The sequence below is a fragment of the Coturnix japonica genome, chromosome 13 (genome assembly GCF_054131305.1).
Source record: "Coturnix japonica strain WE chromosome 13, WE-NBRP24, whole genome shotgun sequence".
NCBI classification, from domain to species: domain Eukaryota; kingdom Metazoa; phylum Chordata; class Aves; order Galliformes; family Phasianidae; genus Coturnix; species Coturnix japonica.
Window position 1 is genome coordinate 4,465,258 of NC_140675.1, and position 5,248 is coordinate 4,470,505.

General features: G+C 51.6%; 1 long non-coding RNA gene across 1 annotated transcript; it reads left to right on the top strand.

Annotated features, from left to right (window-relative positions):
- Positions 1-994: 994 nt before the first annotated feature.
- Positions 995-4,157, top strand: LOC146758645 (uncharacterized). Its single transcript, XR_014934038.1, has 3 exons — positions 995-1,108; positions 2,518-2,657; positions 3,683-4,157. It is a non-coding gene; the product is annotated as an uncharacterized LOC146758645 (long non-coding RNA).
- Positions 4,158-5,248: the final 1,091 nt, after the last annotated feature.

The following is a 5,248-nucleotide window of genomic DNA, read 5'->3' on the forward strand; positions in this document are numbered from 1 at the left end:
GCACTGTGCTGGGACTGGAGAGTGTCATGCTCGGACCGGAGGGTGCTGTGCTCAGACTGGAGAGTGTCGTGCTCAGACCGGAGGGCGCTGTGCTCGGACTGGAGAGTGTCATGCTCGGACGGGAGGGCGCTGTGCTCGGACTGGAGAGTGTCAAGTTTGGATTGCAGGGAGCTTTTCTCATTTCGGAGAGCCTCTCCCTCATACCAAAACGTGTCTCTTTGATATAGGAGATCTTTTCTCTCAGCTTCAAAAGCTTTTTCTCTCTCTACCTTGTCAGCCCAAAGTCTTTCTCCCTCAGCTCTATGACTCTCCTTCGCATACCAGAATGAGTCTCATAGATACAGGCGGTCTTTTCTCTCAGCTCTAAGACTCTCATTCTTGGCCCTGAGACTCTCTCTCTCAGCTTCAAAAACTTCCGTTCTGTCCTGTCCCAGTTTGGTCCGTTCCGTTTAGTCCGGTCCTGTGGTTCCGTTCCCGCAGCAGAGCCCTCAGCAGGGCCGGCAGCCCCATGGAGTCGCACCACAGCTCCCATATAGGGCCGTGATCCCTTATAGGGCCCTGATCCCATAGGGGGTCCTGATCCCATATAGGGCTGTGCTCCCTTATAGGGCCGTGCTCCCTTATAGGGCCATGCTCCCTTATGGGGCCATGCTCCTCTATAGGGCCCTGATCCCATATAGGGCTGTGATCCCTTATAGAGCCATGCTCCCATAGCCGTCCATGCTCCACTATAGGGCCGTGCTCCCGTTGCCGTCCGTGCTCCATTCCCGCCCCCAGCCCCGTCCCCCACTTCCTTTATCCCCCGACTCCCCCCTTTATCTCCCCCCATTGGAGCCGCCTCATCTGCCCTGTGGGGCGGCGGCGTCTGGGGCTGCTGCCGTGTGGGGTTGGTGGTGCTGCTGTGGGGTGGGGCTGGCACCGGGGGAGCGTTGGGTGGGGGGCACCTCATGGGGATTGGACGAGCTCGGGACGGGGAACGAAGGCACTTGGCGACGGGGAAACTGCTCCTCAAAGCCTTCACCGACGAACCTAAAATAAGGGCACAAGCAAACCGGTTAACCCCTAGTAATCTTTGTGCACGAAGGCCGAACGAAGACCCACGGGGTGGGTAAGTATAGGCCGGTGAAGCCGTTTGGTTGGGGTTGGGTTCCCCGGGGCACAACGACTGAGACATCCAATTGCGGGCGAAGCGAGTGCCGACCCCTCGGTAGTGCAGTTCCCACATCCCGCGAGGTACTGGGCGACGAAAAGGGGGAAGCATGTGTGTGCATGTGTGTGTGTGTGTGTGTGCGTGTGTGTGCGAGTGTGTTTGCGTGTGTGTGTGTGTGCGTGTGTGCGTGTGTGTGTGTGTGCGTGTGTGTGTGTGCGTGTGTGTGTGTGTGTGTGCGTGTGTGTGTGTGCGCGTGTGCGTGCATGTCCGTGTGTGCGAGTGTGCGTGCGTGTGTGTGTGCATGCATGTCCGTGTGTGCGAGTGTGCGTGTGTGTGTGTGCGTGAGTGTGTGCGCGCATGTGCGCGTGTGTGCATGACTATGGAAAAAGAAAAGATGATACAAATGGGAATTTGGGAAAATGAAATGGGAAAATGGACATTACCTGATGGATGGGTGGTTTTACCAAAATCAGTAGCTATGAGGGTGTTACGGAGGTTCCATGTTACATTGGGGTACTCAGGCCTTAGTGTATCAGTTTGCCAATAATTATATGTGTACAGGGCTATAGAACATAGCAAAGGGGATTGTTAATGGATATATGACTTGCTGGAGGGTGAATGCAAAGAATATGAGAAAAAGAATCCCAGGAGGGCGTGAATTGGCTTATCGACCCTTCGCAAGGATCCAGTTGGACTTTACTGAACTCCCTAAAACTGGGAGATATAAATATTTATTAGTGATTGTAGACCATCTTACAAACTATGTTGAGGCATTCCCTACGGCAAGGGCTACAGCACAAACAGTAGTGAAGATACTATTAGAAAATATAATTCCTCGATATGGAATTAGAGAAGCAATAGATTCTGACAGGGGACCTCATTTTGTGTCAAAGGTTACACGTGACACAATGAAAACTCTAAGGATTAAATGGGAATATCATACTCCTTGGCACTCTCAGAGATCTGGTAAAGTAGAACGAATGAATGGGGAAATTAAAAAACAACTTAGAAAATTAATGATAGGAACTAAGACATCTTGGATAAAATGCTTGCTGTTAGCTCTGTTAAATATATGTGTGAAGCCCAGAACTGATCTGGGAATTTCACCTTTTGAAATGCTGTATGGTATGCCCTATAATCTTGAAATACCTCTTGGTCACCCCCATTTACAAGATGATCAATTAAAATCTTATACAATTAATGAATGGGTGCAAGGAACTACAAGAAGGATCTGATTGCACAGCTGTCCCCATTGGAGATAGCAATCCATAGGATACAGGCAGGGGATGGGGTCCTAATAAAAACTTGGAAAGAAGCTACACTAACACCACAAGGGGAAGGTCCCTATGTTGTTTTATTTACTGCAGAAACAGCTATTCGAACCGCAGAGAGAGGATGGACTCATGCCAGCCGTGTTAAAGGACCCATCGGTGACGAGAAGTGGGAGGTAGCTCCCAGGAGTGACGACCTGAAACTCACACTGCGACAAGCCCAATGGGTATTCCAGGTAAAGGCTTCCCCTGAAGAACACTACTGCTGCTGAGAAGAACTAAAAAAACCCCTGGGGTGTAAGTGACTTGCGGAATCAAACTCTATAACACATAGATGGGTTATAAAGCAGGTATGTTTATTCTAGCGCTGGGTGCAAGCGGGATAGCTCCACCAGACTTTCACACGGACTTGTAAAATCGTGACACAGATATAGGTACATCTCATACATAGTCAATGATTTCTCAGAATTCTGATACATATTCAATAGTTGTTTAGCATGCAGACCCCCTCTTGTTCTTATCAGGGGGATGCAACTCCTCTTCTGGTATTTACAACATCTATTCTCCTTCTTGCCTGATGTCTTCCGTGAGGTCTCACTCCTTATCTGCATCCTTCCTGCTCTCCCAGGCCCCTTGTTTCCTTTAAACAAAGAGGGAAGGAAGGGAGGGGTGCTCTGGGGGGGAAATGGGAGGGGTGGAGGAGGGTTGATGTCAGACTGTGAAATCAATTTTTTTAATCTTAATTCTGCTTCAGAAACAACATCTGATTCCCACGCTCTCTGCTTGGTATTTTGTCTTTTGATGCAAACACGTAAGCCCCATTGGTGCCTGGTTCAGCAGTTCAGCTTCCTTTGCGCCCTTTGCCTGGTTGTAGGGAAGGTGGCAGGCTCTGATTCAATGAGGGTGTTGTATGGACACAGTATTTATCGCCATGTATCCAAAGGTGCAACAGTTTCTGGAAACCCAGGTGAGATCCTATAGGTGATGGTTCTCTCGCCACCAAGCATCCAGTTGTCAGCAGTGGGTGAGTTTACTGGGACTTTGGGGATGGGAGGTGCCAACTAGCAAGCCTTCAATATCTGCTACTAAAATCAGGCTTTGAAGCATGTTACACATGGGAAATACACTTGGTGCAGGAAAGGGGATTTCCTTAGCCATCAAAAAAAGATGAAACTGCAGATCTATCAACAAAAATGTAAGCACGTGACACTTGACTTGGCGGGTCTGTGGGAAGGTCAGCTTCTCCGTGTTTGTATTTCAGCCATCATCCTCCACACTGGAGAGGATTTATCCGCTTGGCTTGCTTAATTGCAGCACGTTTCACACGCGTGGATAACCTGTGCATATTGCGTCACTACCTCTGTGGCCTGAGGTGGTGCACCAAGCTGGAAATAATGCCTTCTTGGGGTTGTTGAAGCTCTGCAAAAGTTTGCAAAGCAAAGTTGTGGATGCTCCATCCCTGGAGGTGTTCAAGGCCAGGCTGGATGGAGCTCTGGGCAGCAAGACTCTGTGGGTGGCATCTCTGCCCGAGGCAGTGGGGCTGGGGTTCTGAGTTCTTCACTGTCCCTTGCAAGCCAAGCCATTCTATGATTCTGCATTTCTATGATGTAAGCACCAGCCCCACAGCCCTGGTGCAGTGCATCACAAGAGCAGCAGCCTGCGGGGAGCCACCACCCGGAATCACAGAGATGTGAGGTCACAATGCCCCATCCTATGACTGTGCTGAGCTGCGTCATGAGCTCACGAGGCCTGGCCGCAGGCTTGGCTCAGTGCGACACTCACTGTGGCTGCAGCGGTGGTGTTGGAAGAGTGGTGCAAGTGTGGGGGCGGCCATGGACCCTGCCCGCCTTGTCCTCTTCCTCCTATTGGTGGCCATGAGTTTTCAGGAGAGCTGTGCTGCTCCGTGGCGAGCACGGGGAGCAGGTGAGTGGGTAGAGATGGGACCCAAACTGATCAGCGCTGGGAGCAAGAAGTCAGGCTGTGTCCCCACCGCCCTGTAGTACACTTGCCTGGGGCCTGCCTTCCATGGGGGTGTTGCTGGGTAGGGGGTGATGGGCAGCACTGCAGGAGCCGGGCAAGAGCCCGTGGCTGCGCTGCTCCCCAGGGCTGGCTCCAGCCATGCCAGGCTGTAGCTCTGCTAATTGCTGGCTGCAGCACAGCCTTCGTCCTGGGAGATGCCCGGGGAGAGTTCAGAAGAGGCGTGCTGGGCGTGCATGAGCATTTCTGCTTCAGGCTCATGGCACTCCCCAGTTTCCAAGCCAGAGCCCCAGTCCACAGCCCAGGGGAAGAGACAGGTGTGCTTTCCTCCAGTGCTTCAGTGTGACCTTGCTGTCCATCAGAGGCCTCCCAGTAAGAAAGCCCTCGGGGGCTGCATCTTCTTCCACGTAATCTGTGAGAGATGTGGCACATGGCCCGGAGAGAGCACTGCATACGCTGCCAGGTGCCAGCCTACGGGTCATCCCGTCCACCCTGCAACTTTGGAAATCATGACCTGAGTTATTCTCCACATCCAGTTACTGAGGGAGAAGGAGATCACACCATATAGTGTATATAAGTGGGAACTTATCTCATCTGTTCTTGATTCTAGATGATGAGCTTCGTGCTCCCTTTCCGGATGCTCCTTTGGATCCGGACTTCATGCCTGTGCCTGGGGGACATCCCAGGGGTAAGTTGTGAGTGTCTGTTTTCATTGGAGGCTGAAATGTTCATGCTCTCAGGCTTCATTTCCCCTGTATGCTCTTGCTCTGCTACTCAGTTGATGCTGTAGTGTGTGACTAAAACTTTTCATGGGTCTTTGGTTGCAGAAGTGCCCCCAGTGTGGGCCTTG